Raw genomic sequence first — 11,629 nt, 5'->3', positions numbered from 1 at the left:
CCTTTCTATGAATCACGTGGGGAAATGGAGCCTTTCAAACAGTCACAAACACAGACAAGCAAACACACCTTTTCTGGGTTACTCTTTAACCCAAATTTCCCCCAAATCTGGCTTGGAGCATTGGTTTTGGAGCGCAGGTGTTGACACCAGCACCAGGATAGCACAAGGTGATGAGTGACAGGATGAATGGGGCAAGCACGGAGCAGAGGCTGCTGGGCAACCCTGAGGCATCAGCCAACAGCATTTCAAGTCAGCTTCTCCTTTGCCAAGGGATCCACAAAGCTCTCACATGATCCAAAGATCACCAGGAATACCCATATTTGGGGTTCTGTTTGTTTGTTTTAGTGCAGTCAGATGGTGTTTTTACAGTAACCATTTGCTTTAAAAAAAATGTTTAACCTTGTAGGAAGTAATGGAGTGTTGATTACTCATTCACTGAAATTCAGGAGCCTGAATATAAATTCTCCTCACTCTCCCATTCCTAGCATATCATTATTCCAATTAGGAGAGTGTTTAAGATATTTAAATAATCTCCCATTCAGCCACATGTATGAAAAAATGCATTCACTCAGTACAATAATGCTGTTGTGCCTCTTCTCTGAGATGGCAAAAGAGAGGGGTTGGAGCCATTTTTAAAAACAGTAACTGAAAAGTAAAGACTGTTAGACAGACTGGGCACAAGAAAACATGAAATCAAATAGCAAACGTGGGAAAAAGCCTCTCTGCATGCACAGACAGCAAAGAACAAAAGGAACAGAGCGACCTGCAAGATGAGATACTGCAGTGCTTCACCAGCTAGAGAAGTGTGTTGGTTTGGGTTGACTCTCTTTGAAACTGGCCAAGAAAACAGAGCACAAGTGGACTGATGCTCTTCTGACTTCCACTGATGCAAATCAGGAGCAACTATGCTCAAGCAACTAATTTCAGCACAAGTACACTGACATAACAATGATTTAAGTGAAAAAAGAGTTCAAGCATAAAAGAAGAGGTGCAAAGCCTGGCAGTCAGCCCTAGCACTTTGTAACAGACTTAACATTTTTGTGAGGCTGACCTGAAAAACCTCAAAGTCCCAGCAACAAATACTCACAGCATAGATGCTGGGACATTTTACTGTACAGCCAAAGGATCAGCAGCAGAGGAGGCCTGTGTTTAGCCACAGAGAACAAAAATACATTAATTATTGCAGTTATTTATGTTTATTTGCTCCATAAATATTGAGAGAGGATTCCTTTCTGGACAGTCTGTGGATCAAATTAATTTTTTTTTCAGTTTCATGTTTGTGACTCTAAGTTCAGAGGTGACTTAGGGTTGTGATACAGCACCCACAGGTGCTAAAAATAGACCACAGAAACGTAAGACACACAGCAGCCTGTAACCACCACATCCCCCAGCTCTTTGGAGTCCCTGTACTCCATCACATTCCTGTATTTGGAGGCATGGAAGCCTGCTGTGGTTGTGAATAACCATGTCCAGAGCAACATGGGGAAGGAGACAAAATGAAGCATCTCCAAGGATCATCCCGAGCTGCTGGACACATGGCTGAACTCTGATCTCTCCCACAGGGATGTGTGGGGAAATATTTTCCCTCAGGAAAGCTAGGATTTCAGCCTTTTCAGTGTGGCATGGCATTGATTTCAACTGCAAACTGTTATTAAAATAGCAGCCTCGAAAGTCAAGAGGGAAAAGAACAGAAAGGATGTGACGGGAATCAAAACGATGCGATTTTGATTGATTTTTTTTTCTTGCAAAGTCATAAGCCTAGAAATAAATCCTACAAAACAAAGTAAAAATTCTCTCCTTTCCAAGAGTGGGGAAATAGCCATTTTTATTCCTAAAATTTTCTGATGATCAAATACAGAACAGCACTGGAGAAAATCTATTAACTCAGTGGTGGTGGAAGTCACCTAACCTAAGCCCTTGAACCCAAGGCTCAGTTGTGCAGGGTTGGTCCCACCCTGCTGGGTCAGGGGAGCTGCAGGTGGGGTCTGCAGTGAGCACCCTGAGCAGAGGGCAGTGCCCTGGGACAGCTCCATGAGCAGCCAGGGACCGCTCCAGTTGGGCTGGCAGTGGCAGGGACAGTGTTTTCCTGATTTGATCCTTGCCCTCCTCTGGATAACTGAGCTGAAGAGGAGGCCTGGAAGAGGCAGGAGAGCAGCTACTGAGCAAGGGTGTTGGGCCAAGAGGGACAGAACAGCTTCAAGAGGTGGGGATAAGGCTGAAGAAGTAAGGGAAGTGGAGGTGTTTAATCTTGGACTTGTGTCAAAGCAGACACAGGAGAGGCCAAAGCAAGGTCAGTTAATGACCTGCTGTTTCAGGAGCTGCTTTCTAATACTGTAACCAGGATCAGTTTCCTGACTGGCAGGTCTGGGAGACATTATCCCACACAGTGACACAATTTATACTGTTCTGCTTGGCAGTTCTTTTTCTCAGACCAGGAAAAGGAGAAGCTTTCATACACAAAGCATAAAGGGTTTGGATTTGGCAAGGAAAGGCAAAGTGTACAGGCTGGAAGGATGCCATGCAGTAGGGAGGGAATACAGCAGTGACCTCTGCCATTAATGGTCTTCTCAGAGCTTTTTCAAGTGATGTTGAATTAAAGTTACTTGTCCAAGTAGCTTCATCAGTAAAAGCAACAACAGTGCCAAAGGTAGCCTGTGTTTCCTTGCTCTCTCACAGCCCCCATCTCCTCATCACTGGGGGGAGGCAGAAGTTTTTTGGCTATTGTAGGAGAGGCCAACCTGGCAACGCTCTCTGACAGCCCAGCAGTACAGCAGAAAAGGGCCAGGCTCTGCAACTCCATCGTGAACAATCCAGCATCTGTCATGATCCACCACATCAGGGCTTTAGGTTTTTTAGCTGCCTGTGCTTAGGGTCTTAATTTTGTATTTAGGGCCTCCAACTTTGTGCTGATGGCACAAATTTGGCATTTATGCAATACTCCAGGTGATCAGCCGAAGTCCTGTCTCCAGAACCTATTTTGTGGCACTTTTCCCTTCTCTCTCTTTATCCAGTTCTGACCTGGATCTGCCAGTGCTCCGTATGGATGCTGACAATTGGTCTGAATTTAGGCTTCAGGCTCTGCCAGGGTCTGTGTAAAAGACAGACAAGCAACTTTCTCATTCTGGCCTGGGAAAATCTTAAGGAGGAAACCAAAACAATCCTTGGAAATGAAAACCATCAGCAAGTGTTGTTTTTCCAACATGTTTACTGGAAAAGGTGTTTACAAAAAGGGTGTAGACTCTAAAGACCAATCATATGAATTGTGCCGAATTTATTATCTATAAATAGAGAATGTAGAAGAGCAAAGATTGCTCTCCTTTCATCATCATATCGAGAGTCATGTCGTTATTTCTATGCCATCCCAAAATTGTAACGACAGCTCTGGTGATACCACAGGATCTCAGCAGCTGCTGACAGGTGGATGGAGATCTCTTACACGAGGGGAGATGTAGCTCTACCTAGAACTGATCTATGTCTGGTGATGTCCTAGTCCTCCTAGACAATCCTTCATTCCCATCTGTGTCTGCAGTGACTGTCACCTAATCCATTCCTGCTGTATCACTTCCTGCATGCAGGGATATTAGCAGGAGGTAAGATCACATTGTGTGATGTGTTTGTGCTCTGGATTAGTTTAATGGAACTGCAGTATATCCTGCAAAACAGTTCCCCAGCTGGTAAATCATGTTTAAACAGTGAAAAACAAATACGCTTTCTTAATGCTCCAGCCTTTTTACATCTGGTTGCTTAGCATTGTTCCTATCTTGTGTCCACTTTGCAGTGCTTCAGCACGATTGCCAAACAAACTGGCTAAAAATCAATTTAACAGAGATCAGAGAAAAAAATAAAAACAAACCAAACCCAAATGAGATATAACAGCCACTGATGGGATACACAGACATATCAATTTGGCAGCCAGTCAAATGTCTTAGAGCCATGGGCTGTGCTCATTAAATGTCAGAGTTGTGAATTTTCCCTAGGCATTTTCAGCAAATGCTTGAACATGGCCCAGCTTGATTGTAAGTGATTTTCTTCCCCAGATTTCAGGTAAAAAGATGAATGAGAAGAGATGACAGTAGCAAGTCCATACCACAGTTTTAGTTCCAGAAACAAATTTCTCTCTCACAAAGCCAGATGGTAAAATTTTCCTTTTATTCCAAATAAAAATAAATATTTCCCCTAAGTATTTGCAGGTACTTCTCAAGATGAGTCTCCCCTGAGACACGCACATTAATGCCAGTAGAACTAGTACCAAGTTTTTATTTGATAATGTTTGTTTATGCAGCAGTGTAAGACCTAAAATCTTTTTCCCAGCAAGCAAAAGTGATGAGGCTTCTAAGTGGATTTGGTGGGGTTTTTTTGACATGGAAGATTCAAGAAGCAGCAAACCCTTTTTAGCAGTCAAGCTTGGAAAGAAAGATGATGCTGCTGCTGGAGTGTGTTTTCTTTAATATCACAGCAGCTCACAACTGCCAGAAGGTGACATAAAATTGAATACAACTACAGTGAAGTAGAGAAACTGAATTCTTCTAGAAATCAGCAAAGAAAGAGCAACAGCTCCCTTCCCCTGAGCAGTGCAGAAGGCATGGCCAGGCCCAGAGAGCTCCCCAGCCCTGTGAGGATCTTCTGCTCAGCACATCAGGAGCTCCTCACTGGTTTAGATGCAAAAAGCATAAATTAGAAGATCCAGTGGCTTGCTCTTTTGTGTGGACTCTTTTGTGCTCTTGTGTGTCTTTCAGTTTGGGATAAGAGTTTATACTGAGCAGGCATCAGGCAGGTAATCTCTTTGAAGCTGACAGGATTTGAGTCAGGTATTGTTCAGGTAACTGCAGAAATCAGGGAGGTCTCCCACTGCAAACTGGTTACCCAGTGTGGTCTAGGTTGTGAAACACACACCTGGCCAAGAGCTTTGCCTCACTAAGGACCTTGGGATATGACCTTTAATTCTGAACATGTTGACTGTATAAACAAGCCATCACAATTTGTCTGCACTGTGCTCATCACTGAACCCATTCAAGAAAGGACCTGGGGGTGAGGAGCAGGCTGGGCCATTGTGGCTACACCCAGGCCTGGTGATTTCTCCGAGGGTGAGACCTTCTGATCCTACCCCACAGGTACATGGGGAGCTGCCCAGCTTTATAGCCAGGGCCCCAAACATTTTGCAAGTCCCTCCATAGGACAGCCTTTGCCTGGAATCTTCATGTATTTGAGCGTTTGGGAAAATGTCCAAGAGTCACTCGTCCTCCTGTGTAAGGAAGAGTGATTGCTGCTTGTGGCGTGTTACTGTTGCATTAGGTAAGAACCGCCATCAGTGTTTGCATTAATGCTGCTGCCTGTCTCATATTTCAAAACATGCCAGCAGCTCCGTGGCCTTTGCTCCCAGGCTCAGGTTGTGTGGATGCAAACAGGAGGGGGAGAGAGGGCACCTGCAGCCTGGCTGAGCTGTGAGCTGCTGAACAGCCACACCGGGAGCGGATTTAAGAGTGAAAAGTCCCTGTCAGACACTGCATTTCTCTAGCCCTTGACCCAAAAGGGATCAGCTCCTTTGCCCCGCAGCTCAGCACCTTCAGGAGCACTTCGGTAGAAAGCTGCATTCATTTATTTGAGTGCTGAGTAGTATTTGCAATGAATAGGAGAGACTGTTACCTCGGCTGTTCCTTACCCGCAAGAAGGGTATGCATTCCCCGCCTTTAGCATGCTAATTCTCAGGAAGGAGTTAAAATTGGAACTGCAGCTTCAAAATCTGCAGCTCATTGCACCTTGTAGTTGGGTCAGCAGTTTCCCTGATAAAGAAGCCCTGACCTCCTCACCTACAGAGGAAAGTCCAAAGATCTTCAGAAGGCTTTGGAGTTGTTTACCAGAAAGCAGAAGTCCAGAAAACCATATAGGGAGGCAGCCTGGGAATACAGGCCAAAATAGATGATGTAACATGGTGGAGGCTTCCAAGAGGGAGTACAAACCTTGACTCATAAATTTGCAATGTTCCTCAGCCGTTTGAAATGTCCCTGTCATCCCAAAGGATGTCTCCTTTGAGTGACATGAACTGGATCTGCTGGCTCTACAATTCAGTGCCATAGTTACACTGCTTCCTGCAATCCCTTTGATGCTGAAGAGAACGACTTCTCTATTATCTTTACTTTTAAAACTTGGATTTCCTGTGTGGGGGAAGTCCTCATGTTAAAAGCAAGCAGAGAAAATGGTTTAAAGAAGGAGGTGAATGTGCTCAGATTGTGAAGCAGCTGATCTAAAGGCAGCGAGACCCTTAGGGAACCCTGGGCCACAATAGTTGACATTTCAGGCAGGAAATTATGGTTTATTTAACTAACTGAACTGAAAACTGCCAGGGAATTTATACAAGTGAAACAGAATTAGAAAGAGCATTTAGCTAAGATACACGTGAAGACTGAAACTCCTATGGTTTTTGGGAAAGAGAGATTTTACATCTGGAAGTGGAAGTGGCCTCTGCTATTTGATTCATCTAAAGGATTGGGTGGGCAAGGGGTGCCATGAGGGAGTTCCTGCTTGTTTACCTACACAGCTTGTGACAGGGGCTGCTGCTTCTCCACACAGTTTCCCTTCAAGCCACAGACCTGCCTTGAAGTTTGAGATAAAATAGCACAATCTTGCAACTAGGCTATTCTGCTCCTAAATATGCACATTCTTTCAGATGCACTTTTGAAGCACTTTTCTGACTTAAAAATGAACTTTTTGATCAGTAATGGTATTTCTTTTCGGAGGTTTTCTTCACTTTTAGCAATATGGAGTAAACACCCTGATTTTTCACTTCCTGTAGCAGTGAATGATATCCAGGAGTTTGACTTTCCTGGAGGATCTGGCTACAGACACCAAGGTGACAGAAAAAAACCTAAGTCAGACAACTTCAGTAACAACAACGGAAATTGAGAGAATGGCACAGCATAAAAGCATTCATTATTCATCAGTTGATACCCCAGGGAAAAAATCTGTGAGCAGTTTTTGGGTTTCACAAACCAAGTCTGCCTTTGCCAGGGCCTGGCAAATATCCCAAAGGTGAAGTGCTTGAACTATGATCTCCTCTATCTTTGATCAGCAGAGACATTACCTATGGCCCAGGTTTCTCTCCTGCATGTCCCTCTCCCTCCTCCCTCACACCCTCCTGCTGGCCAAGGCAGCGTTCCAGGCCCGGAATGCACTGTCCTGGCTGCACTTGAGCCCGTGTGACAGGGAGAATGGCAGGTGGGCATCCTTCTGCAAGGCAGTGACCTTAACCTCCTTCTCCAGCCCACTGGGAGAGCAGAGTTCAATGAACAAATCTGGCTGCACTGCTGAAAGCCGTGGCCTCGGGGGAACGGACTCGTTGTTAGGTTTGTTTCCAGCTGGATGGTTCCCGGTCAGCTTTATTGTGCAATTCTACAAATCCTGATGCCAGCACAAACAAACCAGAGATATAGGTTGAGCAGAGGTTTCTTCTGAGAGCAGCTGTGCTGGCTGAGGCCATCCATAAATGCTTGTGGGATGCCTGCTCCAAGAAAAGCTTGGCACAGCCATGTCAAATGTAAAACCCTCTGAGATGATTTTTCAGTCTCCTGCAGTTCTGCACAAATCTAGCAGGGGCTTGCTCCTCCCTGTACTCGTGCTCTGCTCAGTTCCTGTGTGCTGCAGCTCTTTAAACATTCACAGAGCACTACCTGGAACAGAGTGCTTCAAAAGGGAGTGAGTCTGCAACACCAAATCGTCTCCTGCTGAGCATCGCCAAATCATCACAACCTTGGACAATCAATCAACTGGTTTTGTGTTATTTAAGCTGCCCTAAAGGCTACATTTCAAAATCTGAAATGTATGGATTGGAAAAGCTGACAACAATTCATTGTGCTCAAGCTGTGTAGAAGCACTGCACAGACCTTGCTTGAAAAGATGGCTTTCAAGAGGGGGAATTTAACCAAATTCCATACTAGCTTGCTCCTCAGCTATGGTGAACAAAAAGTCTTCAGAATATTTAGAATCTGATTTAAGCTATCAAGTCAAGGGAATTGGTGTTAAGACTCAAACTCCTGCTTGATGCTCTATTTGTAATTCATCCAGTCATTAATGAGCCAGATTCTTGACTAGTATATATGGGCATAAATCCGCTTAAGCCATGCAAGAATGTTGATTTATGCTTGCTGCAAATCTGACCTTTCGCTCAGTGCTTCCTGGTAAGTTCCAATCCTCTTTGCACTGTTCGTTTAGTGGAATGGAATTAGATTTACCAAGGTATGCTCTGACAAAATGGATTGCTTTTCCCTTAAACTTTTGTGCCAGGGATAAAATGGTGGTCTATTTCAATGTAGTACTGTTAATGAGATAGGTTTTCTGAAGGAAAGTTAGAAATTATAATATCATTCATTACAATGCTACGTTTTTTATTTCTCAAAGTCATAACAAATTAGTACAATATGCTCCACAAATTACAACCTCCTTCTAGGAAATCTGAGATATATCTGCAGAGTAGATGTTAAATAAGTTTAGCTAACTAAGAAATTGCTTAAAAGCTTAAATATATGAAGCCAAATTATTTGAAAGTGTATTGGAATGAAAATACCCTTGTATTTGCTGAACTGAACCTATTTTGCTCCAAATGACCTTATGTTCCTTATTTTTAAGTTCACAATCTCTGCACTGAGACTCAGCACACTGCATAAAGCCAGAGTTAGCAGGAAATGATTGATTTATTAAAATATGAGTATCGATCTAATATCAATATCCAACTGTGACGGACAAAAAACTCTCTAACAGTTAAAGTTAGAAAGTGTATGTTTATAGCTCCCTAATGCACACTGCAAAGATCACAGGTAATTACAAAGCCTTTTATTTACAAAAATGTTGAATACACAAAATACAAATGCATATCCATACCCCTGTCACTTCCTTTTCTCCATTCTGTATGCTAATTGACACAAAGGCTATTAAGCATGTGTAGTTTGTTCCCTGAAATGGGTCGGTGGTCCTTTTGTGAAGAGTGGTCACCAAAAGGAGGAAGTAAAATGAGTCTTCCTCGTTTTAAACTTCCAACATTTTCAATGCAGATGTGATTGATGGCTGGTAGAACTCCCTGTTTCCTGTTTTCCAGGACTATTTCAGTGGGTTTCTGGAAACAGGAGCTCTTGTGTTGTATTGATTGGTTTCTCTGTTTGACAAGCAATGAGTTATTAGATCAGGGGTAGCTTATCTTAAATCCAGTTTCTTTTAACCATCCTCTAACTTTTAACTGATTTCAGCAAAGCTTATCTATACATTTCAGCTAAATCAGCAACATCTATTATTAACTTAACATAACCTCAGCTTTTCTCAAATCTTCAAAATCAATGCCTCATGATAATCAGGAATCTATTTTATTGGTTTAAATATAATGCTCTCAATCTTTGACTATGTTAACTGCATGGTAAATACAGCTCAGACCTGCAGGGAACCTTGCTGAGAAAATTGTGTGTGAGATTACGCTACTGTGAAGTGCTCAATATGGGGGCTACATTCAAAACACAGAGCTCACGTAGGAGGCAGCAGCCTGTTTGCTAAAATCAGCTTCCCACAGGTAGCATCGTACACTGCTGCTTTCGGTCTGCACCAGCTTTTGGTGACCTTCTGGATGAGGACTGAAGCAGCTTCCATTGAATTGTTTAGAACTTGGCCAGGTAAAGAGTCCCCCTCTGGGGTGGCACCACAGCCACAGGGATTTGACATACAAACATTAAGCTTGGTATGAATGGGGTGTCAATGGTGGTTAAAAGTGTGAAATCGTCAAGAAATGCCATGAAGGGGCAAAGGAATGGCATGTGGAGCTTCTGAAGGCAGCAGGGGCTGGAAAACCAAGAGCTGCCTCCTGGGTGGATTGTAGACCTATGCTGGAGGCAGATTTTTCCCAGTCCTGACTCCTACATCCATTCTGGAGCTAGCATGTGTCCAGCCATGACTCCCAGTGACTCCCTTGAACCCTTGTGCTGCAGCTTTGTCCTCAGCCCCATCTCCTGGGTGGGCTGTGAAGCTAAGCTGCAGCTTTGTGTCATCCTTGTCTCTGGTGCTCTTGTTCTCCTGCTACTCCTGAGTGCCCTCTGGCCCTGATTCATTAACTTTGCCTGGTTTGGGACAGCTGATGGCCCCTGGTATCAGGATCCGGGTCTGTGTGCCATGTTCAGGAGCTGGGCCCAGCTGCTGAAGGCTGTGCTGTGCTGGGGCTCCCTTGGCTCCTGACTTATGGCCACAGTCATCTCCATCCTCATACATGTGAAAGGAGTGAAAACAGTCTGTGAGAGAAAGTTAAGTGAAATCAGATTAAAATAAAACAAACTTCCCCTTCTATCTGGTTTTGCCAAGCATGAGCAAAGAAAACACTCAGGATAACACTGATTTGCAGGGGAGGTGCAGGGGGTTTTGCCCCCTTGATTCTGCAGCTCATTCCCCTATAATACACAAAGGAGATTGGATTTGTCAGTCTTGGAGGGTGGGGTGTATTTGGTGATGAGGGCATGAGTTTCTCTGAGGCAGGGAGTAGATGATGAAGAGGTGCAATAGGCAGAGAAACACAATTTCAAGAAACAGCTCATTTTAGGTTGCTTTCATTTGGCAGCTTTGTGTATTTTTATTTACATTTATAATATAGTAAAGATCTGTAAAAACATCTAGAAGCCTAACTTTCAGAAATAGCAAAGCCCTTCCCCAAAAATGAAGTAGATCTTCAAATAAGGCTCTCAACTGGGAAATAAATCCAATTAATTCTCTGTGCATTTGAAAAGAAGATATTTTGGCTTCTGAGCAATATGAGAAAATGTACCATCCATTTGATCCGCTTCAGATGCCACAACCATCTGCAACTGCATGTGGCAAACACACACTTCTCAGCTTCGCAGGCATGTATGATTACAAAGAGCTTCGAATAAAACAGATAAACCTTTGAGCTGCTCTTTTTGCTGTTTGCCTATCTCTCAGCAGTGTTCTGGGGAAGCTCTCCTCCTGGCAGGCTGCGGGGGAGGGCTCTGCGGAGCCTTTCAGCGCCATTTCGAAGTGCCTGAGGCAGGCGGCGTGAGCAGCCACGGCTGCCACCGGCCGAGGGTCACAGAGGCTGCCCCGAGCTCGCCGCTGTGCAGCCTCCCCGCGCCGCCGTACCAAGGACGCGACCGCCACCTGCTGTCCCCAGCCCGGCCCGGCCAGCGGGAGCGACAAGGAGGGGCAGAACCACCCCCAAGGAGGGGCAGAACCCCCCGGCCCCGCCCGTCAGCGGCTCCCGCGGGACGGAGCCTGCATGTCCCAGCTGCTGCTGCGTCCCTTGCAGCCTTGTTCGCGGTCCTCCCCGCTGGTTTATCCCTCTGGCGGCTGTGTGAGCTGGCGCGGGCAAGAGCAGCCGGCAGTGACGCTGCACGGCATCCTCGTGGGAATGCCGGCAGCCGTGTGAGCTGGGGACAGAGGGGACACCGTGCCGAGCCAGCTGCACAGGCAGCCCGTACAGAGCTGCTCAGCAGCGCTGACTGTGGCTCTCCGTGCTCCTGGGATTCCTCAGGGATCGCATTCCAGCCGGGCTCGTTGCTGGGAGCGCGGAGGAAATGCAGCCGGGGGGATTGGACCAGAGCAGCTCCCAGGGCAGAGCTCGCCCGCACGGAATGATGGATCTGGTGGAAATGGC

The sequence above is a fragment of the Prinia subflava genome, chromosome 5 (assembly GCF_021018805.1).
Source record: "Prinia subflava isolate CZ2003 ecotype Zambia chromosome 5, Cam_Psub_1.2, whole genome shotgun sequence".
NCBI classification, from domain to species: domain Eukaryota; kingdom Metazoa; phylum Chordata; class Aves; order Passeriformes; family Cisticolidae; genus Prinia; species Prinia subflava.
Note: the sequence above shows the minus strand (reverse complement) of the source record.